Genomic DNA, 13,801 nt, shown 5'->3' with positions numbered 1-13,801 from the left:
CATGTCCAGTCTCAGCTCAGAAATCTCAGAAACCTACCCCCAACCTTCCCTCTACTTTCCACTGGGTCTTGGAGTTGCAGTTTGTTGTGCCACCCTATGTCTCTCCCAACAAGAGAGACAGGGGGCATTGGGTGCTGGTGCTTGGCCACCAAAACACCCCAGGTGGATGCACCAGTGACCTGAGCACACACTGCTACGGCCTTGACCACGAGCAGGCTGAGGCCAGTCTGAAAATGTATGTGCATCCAGTGGGAAAGGAGTACTTATGCCACAGAGGTGTTGTGACAAGCAGAGCTAGAAGGTTGGTAGAGACACTTAAAGCTCTAGTCTCAGGCCTTCCATGAAAGAAAGGGGACATTTTGTTATTGCTAATACTAGTAAACCTTGTCATGACTGTTCATTATAGCAGTAATCAAGGCAGCTGCCTTGGCTGCTTACTTTGCTTTGGAGGAACTGAGGCCACAGGTACGTGGCATTTGTAACAGTCACCTCCCCAGGTATAGGGCTTGTAGGCCCAGGGTGGCAGTGGGTCTTCCTCACATCTTTCTCTTTTCCAATGTGCCACCCCTCCAGTGACCCTCAGACACTGAACCACTTTCTGCTCCAACTTGAAGGAAATCACAATTTCTTTTCTTTGTGAGTTAAATCCCCCAAAAGGCAAAGCAGTGACTGCCAAAGGCCATCTCTCCAGGTCCTAAATGGGCTTTCAAGACCTCCACAGTGTGCTTTTGCTGCTCCCCAAATGCTTTCCCCCTTCCTCCCAGGCTGATCTCCTCACCTCCTGAGCAGGGCTAAGGTTCCCATTTGTTCTTGCTCATCCCTCACCTGCAATGCTTCTCTTTTTCCTCCGCTGCCCCAGACGGGTCTTTCTGTAAAGCCAGACACTGACTTCGTGGCTTTCCACTGCTCGCCCTCCCCTCTCCCCAATCTCACCAGCATTGCTCATCTCTTCCCCTCTGAGTCTTGTGGCATTTGTGGGTGTTAGATGTCACCAGGCAATGCGTTTAGTAGCTACTGAAGGGCGGTTTCCTCCCAAAGGCCAGGTCTCTGCTCTGTCCCATGGCCATTCCTTTCACATTTGTGGAGATTCTTCTGGTTCTAAGCACTGTGCCAGTGCAGAGCCACACCAGAATATACACATTTATATCACTTGCTGTTGTATCCCCAGTGCTTGAATGATGCTTGGTACATAAGAGCTACTCAAAGAATATTTGTTGAATGAGTAAATTAGCATGGATAAATGAATAAGGTCTAAGCTAATGTAATATTATTATCCTCATTATCATGTAAATCTTAACTCTAATGGAATAATTTAAAAAAACTGGGGTTCTTTGTGGGAAAAAACAATAGGTCCCCAAAAGAAAGAAAAACACTAAGACTGATATCACAGATTATAAAAAGAACTCCTAGCTCCTTTTTTTTTGTACCAGAGATGGAACTCAGAATCTTACGAGGTGGGCACAGTGCCACTGAGCTAAATCTCTGGCCTCTCTAGCTCCTTTAATAAAGCAAAAGTTGGGTCCTGCAGAACTTGGGAAAGCATGTCACAGAGGGAGGAGTGGCCAGACCAGGTGCCTGGTTCCAGCACCAAAGGCTCCCTCCCCTCTTCACAGTCTGTTACTGCCTTCGTTTCCTGCATCAGAGCTGAGACAAGTGTCCAGGGACACTGATGAAAGGCTCAGTTGGTAGTGAGTGCAGCCCCAGGTGTTGTGCAAGGAGCACAGAGGAAAGAGAGAAAAAAGTCCCAGGTTGCCCTCCACTGAGGGCCAGTTATCACTCACATTACAAGAGGGTTACTTTAGGAAAGAGAGAGTAAGATCCAGAAGGTGGAAGGAGGACACAGAAACAGAGCCAGGGAACAGATTTGTATTCTCATTCATTCATATCAATCTCCCTCACCGGTAACACAAGATAGAAATGGGAATCTATCTTTTATGAGTAAACACTGTGCTTACAGAATTGCAATCAGGTCTGTGAGACAGGAAAGCAGGAGTCTTTTGAAACACCTTGGATCTCCATCGACCTGAATCCTTTCTCTAGCTACAACCTACAAAAGACTGCCTGAGTTTACTTACATCACAGACACATGCACTGGCTTAAAAAAAAATAGTATCACCCTTGATTCCCCAAGATTCTCACACCAAAATGAAAGTGAGAGGAAAGAAAGTTCTGAAGCAAAACTACTCCCTAAACATTAAGGCCAAAACCTTGCTAGAAATGTGACTGATGATGTGATAAGAGGGTGCCCAAACCATACCGAATGCAAAACAGGAATCCCAAGGTAACTGACTACATATAAAGAACTAGGTAACTGATTGCATATTAGAAACAGTTTCCATTTACCTACTTGGGATGGAATAATCTGTAGCATAAAAGGAGGGTAAATTTGGCAGGGCTCACTGTGAGCTCGTGAGGAGGCATGAGTGGAGAGAATTCCTGAAAGGGATCCTAACTTAATCAATCACTTCAAGCAGGAGGCAAAAGCTGCCTTCAGAAATAGATCAAAGGGGTTGTATTGGCCCAGGCCTGCACACACTGTATCAATCTCTGGCCCTGGCCATGCAAGGCTCCAGGCTCACCTCACAAGCTGTGCCTACAGCAGCCTTGTAAATGCACAGGAATGGCCTGAAACACAATCCCAGGCGAGGCTGATGGGGTTGGGGCCATGTGGAGTAGGGGTCAGGACCAAATGGAAATTCCCTTGGATTGATTTTCCTACTGATTCCATTCCTATGGAATATACACTAAATTCATCTTCAAATGGATAATTGATGAGGCCCCATCTAAGAGATGGAAAAGGACCCAAGTCAAGACAGAAAGACCATAGCTGGCTTGTGCCACAGACAGGGGACCTGCCACTCTGGCCTGTATCTGCATGAATGTGACCCTTAGTAACAGAGGCCTTTCCTATCTCCCAGCTTTACTGCTCAAGGCTCTGGGCCCAGAAGCCAGCCTCAGCTCACCTATTTGTCTCTGCATATAAGCAGTTACATTAATAGCTTTTTTTAATACAAAAGGGATTAACTGTATATCTTGCTAGTTGTCCATCTTCTCACTTTAAAACGTTTTTTCACTTTATATCTTGACAATATTTCTCTATCAACTCAGGATGCTCTAAAGCAACAATCAATGTCTTGAATTAACTTCTGTGCATTCAGAATAGCACTAGTAATGTGCAATCCTTGGGAGAACTGAGAAAATAGCCTTTCAAATTACTCTTGATTTTCTAGGGTTCCAGTGAGAACCCTGCACTGCAGCTGAGTAAGTACTGTACTTAACATCCCATAATTCTTAAACAGCAGAGCTGAGCTTGGATCTGGCTTTAATTCTGCTCTCTTCCCTTTGCTCCCAGGAGTGAAATTATCTTGATGCTCAAACTTCAGGCCCATATTGGCACTATGACTTCCAAGATCTGGGATGGGGATATGAGAGTTAGAGTCATGTATTTTTGTAAAATACCAGGTGTAGAATATTGAACAATAGTTAAAAACCACTGTCCTTTGCATTCCAACTTTCCTCTTGTTGGGTGGCCTTTGAGTGGCTGAGAGCAATTTTAGGATCTTGCTAAAAGAAGGTTGAGTTAGGGGGTCATTTAGTTTAGATTTGGTAAGATATGATTTTATGATTTGCAATTACTGCCATGTAGAGCTAAGTTATTGCTGTCTGTGTGTAAAAACCAAATAAAACCAACAAAAGCCCAATTTTACTAACATAATATATGCATATAATGACAAATAAAATAGTACAGCTGCCTTAGAGAAAAACTGGATAGAACTAATAAAACGTATAACCAACACCAGTCCTTCCCAACTCTCTGAGATAATTATTTTCAATGATCTTGGTAATTATGTTCAATTTATTTCCATGTTTTTAAACAAAGTTCTAATACTTCATTTTTTAAGTAAAGAAAAACTTATGGATGTATAAAACTTTCCTGACATAAGTTCTTTAAAGCAATTTGACTTTGGTACATAAAAATATCTAAATCTGTTCTGAGTATTATAAAAATTAAATATCAAAGTAAGCTTTATAATATTTTATGATACTCTTTTAATATGAGAACAATTAGTTTCTTTTTATTATCTATAAAAGATAATACTCTTGACATTATCTATTGATTTCTTATATCCAGTGATAAAGCTATAACTCTCATGGACCTATTTACTTTCTCTCTCTCATTTTGTTTTTATAATTATGTTATAATTTTTGTTAAATCAAAAGAATTCACATTTTATATGACAGAGTTAATATTTTTGCAAACATAAAGTTACTGTATTTTGGTTTTCCTCAAATAATTATTCCCAGCAGAAAATGAGGCATAAGTTCACCAAGAAGACAAGTTCAAAAATGTTCCTAGCAGAATTATTCATAGTAGCCTTTTACTAAAACTGACCCAAATGCCCATCATCAGGAAATAAGTTGTGATATATACATATAACCAAGTACTCTATAAATGATAGTGAATGAACTACTGTTACATGCAACATGAATGAATCTTAAAAACATAATGTTGAATAAAAGAAACCAGACACATCATAGCACATAAATACTATTTATAACATACAAAGATAACTAATCTATTAAGTTAGAAATTAATATTAAATATTAAGTTAATATTAATTCAGTTGGATGCTCTTGGGGAAGTATAGTGACTACAAAGAAGCAAGAGAGAGGCTTCTAAGTGCTGGTAATGTTCTGTTTCTTGATGTGGGTTCTTCTGTAGGTGCATTCATATGTTCACAATGTGATTTCAGAATGCATCCCTTGCAATTTTTGTATTTTTCTGTTTTGCATCCACAGAAAGACATTTAAATCTCTATTATTAAATGATATCTTTTGACTTTCCAGCTTTTGAAGATTTTGTTTCACTTGAAAGATTTGTGTCTTTATCCCTTCTCTTCCCAACTTTCATTACTTTTATTTTTATAATATCTTGGTTTATAGTATTTACATTCTTTTCTGTAATCAAAAACTCCACATTTATTTCTGACATTAGATTCAGTGCTTACCACCAGATTATTATACTGTAGTTTTCCCAGTTTCTAAGTAATTAAAATACATGCTCTTATTCATCAAAAAGATTTTACAAAACAGTATTTCCTCCACTATGTTCTTGCATATTCAACACAGTTTGTTGATGGTTCTACTATAGTATTAGGATGATAGTTTGGCTGGGAATAAAATTCTTGAATCATACTTTCTCAAGAAAATATGTTCTATTGTCTTTTAGTCACTTTAAGTCTTGTCTGACAAGCCTCATACTTTACCTTCCATAACTAACTCATTTTTTATTTGCCTTCTTTCCCAAAGAATTCTTTGAATGTCAGTAATTCTATGAAGATATATTTCTAAGTTGACCATTTTGGCTCAGTATTTCCTAGCTGTGCTCTTTCCTCACAGAGATGTATATCATTCTTTTATTTCAGGAAAGTTTTCTTGAATTCTACCTTTACATATTTGTTCTGCTCATTATTCGATATTGCCATCTTTGAAGACCTACATTAAACTCCTTGGCTTGTCTTTTGTAACCATAATTTCTTTTCTGAGCTGTTCTACTCATCTGTTGCTTTCACTCTGCTATCTTTTCTCATTTCTGTCCTCTCTGCTACTAGCCTTAAATGAAGATTGCATATGCAGGCCAAAGACTTTCTAAAAGATATCCAAACATAGATAGTTTTAAGAACATCAATTTAGACTACTTTCAATTTCCACATGTATTCTTTCAAAAAAAATGTTCTGCTAGAAAATACACCTCAGGTTGATGTTGCATGAATTCTATTTCCCATAAAGCTTTCACAGTCATGTACTACTCATGTTGGTGAAGCCTCATTTAAAAAAGGTACCATAAGCCCGCAGCCTAGCTTATGTCTTCTCTTCTCTCATATACATTTATGTTAGGATTGGCTTTCCTCACTACAACCATAGTGCTTGGTGCTTTGTAGGATACTAAAGCCTCATTGGAGTGAGGCTCTTACTTCACTCAGGGACTAGCATAGTACTTGACTATGCCAGTCTTATATTCACCTGCACCACGGCCTTTGTCTCCCAGCTTGCCTGCTTCTACTCTGCCCTTATCTTGAACAACAAATAGGTGAGCTTCACAGAGGAAAAGATCAATTCCCTGATTACAGTACCTGGTATAAATTTTTAATCTCTCTGGCCTAGCTTGTTTGCAAAGGCCCTAGCCAAGTTCAACCTTGGGAGCCTTGCCTCTGATATCAGAGCTGATGGACCTGCTCTAGCAACTAACACTGCACCAACAGGAGGTCCTGCCTCCTCCACTACTTTTGTCCAGGTGCAGAGAAGAAAATGGAAGAAACAAGAATCTGACAAGTCTGATGATGACACGTGTATTAGTCAGCTTTCTATTACTGTGACATCATATCTGAGGAAATCGACTCTGAGGAAGAAGCTTTATTTTGGCTCATAGTCTCAAAAGTTTCAATCCATGGTCAGTTTGCCCCATTATTTTGAGCCTGAAATGATGCAGAACATTATGGTGGAAGTGCATGATGGAGAAAAATTCTTCACCTCATGGTAACTGGGAAGCAAAGAGAGATGGGAAGAGCCAGAGAGGAGGGGACTAGGGACAAATCACTCTTCAAAGCCACACCCTAGTGACTTTCTTCATACAATTAGGCTGCATCTCCTAATAAACCCATTGATCTATAAACTTAGCATTGTATTAATCTATTTGATAAACTTAGAGCTCTCATGAGCCAAACTTCCCAAAAGACCATTAGTTAGCAACCAAGCCTTCCAAACAATGAGCCTTTTGGGGAACATTTTGGATCTCAACTATAACAACATGGCTTTGATCTTTTTGATTAAACCTCTTTTGTAATATGTTCAATAAAACGTTGAACTCTGAAAAAAGAAAAAACACTGAATGAAGTAAGGCACCAGAAACTGAGAATTTTTCCAGTATTGCCATGTTGCAAATTCATTACAGGGTTGGGATAGCAAGAAAGATTTTATATTTTGTTTATTAATCTCACTTCTAATCCATAACTTTTGTCAGAATACATGACCCCTGTGGGAGGGTCTTATGAACGCATGCAGGGGAAAATTTATGACAAGCTCTGATTATTTTTTATCTTATCCGCAAATCCATAAATCTAAGAATATGAGTATTAAAACGATGTATTAATCTACCATAAGTTGTTCTTTCTGAATTTCCACCAATCTCAGAGAGGAGCTTGAAGAATATTCTCATTTACCCATGCCTTGGTCTATATCTGCATGATTTTGAAAAGGAAGAAGTGAGCAATTCTACACTAATTTCCAGTGCTCACAGTTAAGATTTTATATTTTCTTAAACATTTATTCAAATTGGTAGGAGAAACATTTTCATTAACTTTTGCCAACTCTGTATAAACTCTGACTTGAGCATATGTCTCCTTCTCATTGCCGCTAGTAATCCACATACTGCTCAATTATTCTTCTTCACCATGCAATTATTAGATTTATATTATTCTAACAGGACTATATTGTAGATTCCACTGTAAATAATACACATAGCAATACTTATTAATGGTTTTTATAAGCCCTCTGCTTACTGTTGACCCAGCACTTTCCTCTTGCCATTACTCTTCACAAAGTAGTTTAAATTGCATTCTAAAAAACTGGAACACCTTCCTCTGCACAGGTGTAGGATAAAATGTTCCCAAAACATATACTAGAACACAATATCCTGAACTTGACATAACCAATTTTATGTAATTAGGGATAATTCCTCCCTCTCATGTTGATGTGCTTTTATAATATCAAATACATAATTATAAACATGTTCCTTTTCAACCATTAAGTGAATTACTAGCTTATCTCTGTCAAGTATCAAAGTCTGTCCACCTGTCTGACCTTTTTAAGATATTTCATGATGTTGTAGAAAATTGAAATTCAACATGATTATACTTTGTTAATAAATACACAATTTCTAATTTTATGTTGTTCTTTTACAAAAATCTTTAAATAGGGCCAGGGATTTAGCTCAGTCGTTCTACCACCTGCCTCACAAGTGCAAGGTCCTGAGTTCGATCCCTGGTCCCAAAATAAATCAACAAAAAAATCTTTAAATAATTTGACCTATAACAATAAGGTCCCACTAAAATATTAAGAGTAATTAATAGTAATTTAGTAAGTCTTGAAAAGAATTTTTGGGCAAAATTACCAGAAATTGAGAAACTGAATGGCTCTACCAACTAGGAAATAAAGTCTTTTCCAAGTTGGGTAAGTTCTAATTCAGGGGTTTTGACAAATTGAAATAATCTTTGATTATCATTATATGAGTTTGGCATATACCCAGAAAGGATTTTCAAGACTTTAGTTATAATTTTTTAAAAGATTCATTTTAATGCACTTATTTATGTGAAGGTTTTCTACTTTTACAACTATAAATACTAAATAGAATTGATGCTAAACCTGTCTCAATTTGAAAATAAGTCATATGTATAGTTAACTATGAATACTTGAACAAACCAAAAAGTGCTTCACTAATTATTACTGAGTGATCATTTTCTAATAAACTTACTTTATAATTTAATCCTTATCAAAATTTATAACATCTGTTTAGTGTAATTATACATTGCTAATAATGCAATAACTCATTCAGAAGTAAAAACTGAATAATTAGGAGACTCAAAGATCCAAGAAGTTAAAAAAATTAAATTTTAGGTATGTTTTTTGTTGCAGAGAAATACAATAAGGTAACTAATAACATCTTTTGAACATAAAGATATTGTGTTGGGATAAAAATTACTTGGAAGAAGTGGAAAGGAAAAAGGAATACAAGGAAAACAGAGGGTGTACATAAAATAATTTGTCTACTAAAAAGAGCTAACATGTATATGTTGGTATTCAAATCTGAATGGGTAAGTTCAAAGTTATTCAAACCATTAAATGGCTCCTGGTTTGGAGTTTGCTGGTCCCAGGTCTAGACCTAAGAAAGTGATGGAGAAAAACTGTGAATCATGCAGATGAAACAAACATTTGTTCTGTCTTTAGCCATTTTATTGTGAATAGGAAAAGAGAAAACAAGAGAGAAAACAGTTTTCTCCCGGTTTTCAAAACTTAATCCATTTCAGCAAAGAAATTATTCAGGCTATTGGTGGCTGACGAGCAGCAGTTAAGTTGCACTTATGTCCTCATTATTTCACATTCATCTCACTTATTAGTGTAAAATAAAAAGTGTCAATCAACATTCCTATGGGACATATACTTGGCCAGCACTTGTTAAACTTTTCTCAGCAGCACACACTACTGGACTTCAATGTGTGAGTACCTTCCTTAATTCATCTCCCTTTGTAAACCAAATTTGGTCTTTTCTGCCATCAGTTATGCATTTTCTTCTTGCCATTGTGCCAGGGCTTACACTCAAAGTATCCCTCACCTCTGAGAAACATACTTGCTGGGCTAAAGTCTGCAGCAGTGAATTATCTTTGTGGTTTTCTGCATGTCTCCTGCTTGGGTTCCACAGCTTTCATTTTTGTTTTTGTCCAGTCTGAAAAATTACTTTCTAATCAAAGTATATTTAAATAACTACTGAGCTACTGGGATTTAAATTTTCCACCTTACTGTTTGTTTTCTATTTGTCCCATTTGTTTGGTGATTTTTTTTCTCCTTTCTTGCATTTTAAAAAAACTAATTAAATATATTTTATCACTGTACTTCCCCTATAAAGAGATTGTTAATTATACATTATTTTACTATTCTTTTTGTGGTTACCCTAGAGATTGTACCATACATCTTGATTGGCTAAAATCTGACATAAATTGGCATTTTCACTGATGCAAGGGTTATAAAATATTTTATTTCCCTTTAGACTCCTCTTGCTTCGTGTGCTATTATCATGAATTTTATTTCTACATGTCTTTTTAAATTAATTTTATTGGTACATTTTAGGCATACAATATAATGACATTCATCATTGGAAATTTGCGCCTTTACATAATCTCTCTTGGTCCTTATTTTTTCCCCATACCCCTGCCCTCCCTTCAACCCTTCCATCTCTCCCTATTTACAAAGACTTTGTTTCTAGTTTTTCATTTTTTCATATTAATTCCATTCCCTTCTTTCCTTTCCTCTACCCCTCCAACTTCCCTTTCCTCTTTGCCCCTTTTCTTCCTATTTCACGTTATTTATTATACCTTTTAGTCCCTGTTTACACTTTCAGTTTCTCACACTAGAGAAACTATTTGGTATTTATACGTGTGTCCTATTTATGTCACTTGAGTATCACATCAGTGTGCATCCATTTAGCTATAAATATCTCTAATTTCTCATTTTTTATGTCTGAGTAATACTCCATTTTATTTAAAAAAACACATTTGCTTTATCCAGTTTCCAGTTGATGGGCAATTGGGCTGCTTCCAAGTTTTAGCTATTACAAACTATGAACATGGCTGCTATGAACATGGGCGCACATATATCACTGTGGTATGATTCTTTGGGGTAGATACCCAGCAGGGGAATAGCTGAGTCAAATGAGACCTCAAGTCCTAGTTCTTTGAGGTATCTCCATACTGATTTCCACAGTGGTTGCACCAGTCGACACTCCCATCAGCAGTGGAACAGTGTTCCTCTTTCCCCACAGCCCCACCAGCATTTGTTATTGGTTGATTTCATGATAGCAGCCATTCTTTCTGGGGTGAGGTGGAATCTCAGCATTGTTTTCATTTGCATCTCTCAAATGACCAGTGATGTTGAACATTTTTTCATAGGTTTATTTGCTATTTCTACTTCTTTGTCTGAGAAATGTCTGTTCATTTCAGACGCCCATTTTTGGATTGGGTCTTTCAATTTGGGAGGTCTGATTTTTTTTAAGTTCTTAATAGATTCTAGATAGTAGACCTTTGTTTGAGGGACAGCTGGTGAAAATTTTTTCCTACATTATGGGTTGTCTCCTCACACTGCTGGTAGTTTCTCTTGCTGTGCAGAAGCTTTTTAGTAAGAAGAGATCTCACTTGTTGATTGTTTGTGCTAATTCATGGGCAACTGAGGTTTTGTTCATAAAATCTTTTCCTACACCAACATCTTCAAGAATTCTTCCTAAACTCTCTTCCAGCTGGTTTAGTGTTTTGGTTTTAATATTTAGATCTTTAATCCATTTCGATTTTAGTTTAGTGCATGGTGAGAGATATAGGTCTAGTTTTAATCTTTGGCAAATTGAAACCAAATTTTTCCAGCAACATTTATTAAAGAGGCTATCTTTCTTCCAGTGAGGGTGTTTGGCTCCTTTGTCAAAGATGAGGTGGCTGAGTGTGACTGGAGTTGTTTCTACATCTTCTAATCTGTTCCACTGGTCCTCAGGTCTGTTTCTTTGCCAGTACCATGCTGTTTTTCTCATAGTAGCTTTGTAGGATAGTTTCAAGTTGGTGGTTGTAATACCCCCTGCCATGTCGCTGTTACCTAGAATTGCTTTTGCTATTCTGGGTCTCTTCTTGTTCCAAATGAATTTTGGGGGTTGTTTTTTCAAGGTCTGTGAAGTATGCTGCTGGGATTTCAAGTGGGATTGCATTGAATCTATACAGCAATTTTGGAAGTATTTTCACTATGTTGATCCTTCCTACCCAGGAGCAAAGGATGTCTTTCCATTTTCTAATATCACCTTCAATCTCTCTTATCAGAGTGCTATAGTTTTCAGAGAAGTGGTCTTTGATCTCTTTTGTTAGGTTGATTCCTAGGTATTTCAGTTTTTTGTATGTTATTGTGAAAGGAACTGTTTACTCTGTTTCTCTCTCAGTGAGTCCATTGTTTGTGTACAAAAAAGCTACTGATTTTTGTTTGTTGACTTTGTATCCAGCTACACTACTGAATTTGGTTATTAAGTGTAGAACATTTTGGTGGAGTTCTTGGGGTCTTCTATACAGAGTATCATGTCACCTGCAAATAATGACAATTTGATGTCTTCATTTCCTATCTTTTTTCCTTTTCTTTCTCTTGTCTAATTGCCATGCCTATATTGAACAGGAATGGTGATAGTGAACATCCTTGTCTTGTTCCTGATTTTAGTGTGAAGGATTTCAGTTTTTGATCATTTAGTATGATATTGGCTGTTGGTTTTTCATACATGGCTTTTATCAGATTGAGGTAGAGATCATCTATTCCAATTTTTTGTAGGGTTTTTATCATAAATGCATGTTCGATTTTGTCAAATGCTTTTTCTGCATCTATGGAGATGGTCATATGGTTTTTGTCCTTGGCTCTATTGATACAGTGTATTACATTGATTGATTTGCATATGTTGAACCATCCCTGCATCCCTGGGGTGAATCCCACTTGATCAGGGTGTATGATCTTCTTGATGATCTTCTGCATTCTGTTTGCCAGTATCTTATTAAGGATTTTTGCATCTATGTTCATTAGTGAGATGGGCCTATAGTTCTCTTTTTCAGTTGGGTCTTTCTCTGCTTTGGGGATCAAGGTGATGCCTGTTTCCAGTAATGAATTTGAGAGTATTGCTTCCCTTTCAATTTCATTGAAGAGTTTAAACAGTAGTGGCAGTAGTTCCTCTCTAAATGTCTTGTAGAATTCAGTGGTGAAGTCATCAGGACCCGGGCTTTTCTTAGTTGGTAAGTTTTTAATCACATTTTCAATTTCATTGATTTTTCTTGATACCAGGGATCAAATTCAGGACCTTGCACTTGTGAGGCAGGTGGCAGAACCACTGAGCTAAATCTCCAGCCCTCAATTTCATTGATATTGGGTTGTTTAGAATTTTTAGGTCTTCTTCATTCAACTTTGGTAATTCATACATATCTAGGAATCTATCCATTTCTTCTGTGTTTTCAGTCTTATTGCCATATAGGTTCTCGAAATAGGTATTGGTCCTCCGGATTTCTGCTGGGTCTGTTGGAATTTCATCCTTCTCATTCCTAATTGCATGGATTTGGGCCTTTTCTTTCCTTTTTCTGATAAGGTTGGCTCAGGGTTTGTCAATTTTGTTGATTCTTTCAAAGAACCAACTCTTTGCTTCATTGATTTTTTTTGTATCTTTCTCTTAGTCTCCATTGAATTGATTTCTGTACTGATCTTTATAATTTCCTCCCTTGTATGAGCTTTGGGTTTGTCCTCCCCTTCTTTTTCTAGAAGCTTGAGGTTCAGCATCAGGTTGCTTAATTGGGCTTGCTCTTTTTCCTAATGTAAGTATTCACTGCTACGAATTTCCCTCATAAGACTGCTTTCATTGTGTCCCATAGCTTCCAATATGTTGTATTGGCATTGTCTTTTAATTGAAGAAACTTTCTGACTTCTTTAATTTCCTCTGTGACCCATTGGTTATTTAGAAGTGGGTTATTCAATTTCCATGTGTTTATGAAATTTTTGTGGTTTCTTTTGTGTGTGTGTGGTTTCTTTTGCTACTGATCTCCAATTTCATCACACTATGTCTGATAATATACAGGGGATAACTTCAATTCATTTGTACTTACTTAAACATGTTCTATGAGTGAGTATGTGGTCTATTTTAGAGAACAACCCATGTGCAGCTGAAAAGATTGTGTGGAGTGGAGCACTCTGTAAACATCTGTTAAATTCATTTCTTCAAGAGTTTGGTTTAATTCTAGTATTATGTTGTTTATTTTTTTGTCTAGTTGATCTATCTATTTGTGACAGTGGGATATTGAGGTCCCTCACTACTATTGTATTAGTGCTTATATGATTTTTCATGTCTGTTAGTATTTGTTTTATATAGTTGGGCACACTAGTGTTTGGTGCATATATATTTATTATTGTTATCTCTTCCTTTTGGATTGTTCCCTTTACAAGGATGTAGTGTCCCTCTTTGTCTCTCTTAATCAGTGTT

This window comes from Heterocephalus glaber, unplaced genomic scaffold, assembly GCF_053883595.1.
Source record: "Heterocephalus glaber isolate CG9 unplaced genomic scaffold, H.glaber_assembly_v1.0 deba00001457, whole genome shotgun sequence".
Lineage (NCBI taxonomy): Eukaryota > Metazoa > Chordata > Mammalia > Rodentia > Bathyergidae > Heterocephalus > Heterocephalus glaber.
This window is presented reverse-complemented; position numbering follows the sequence as displayed.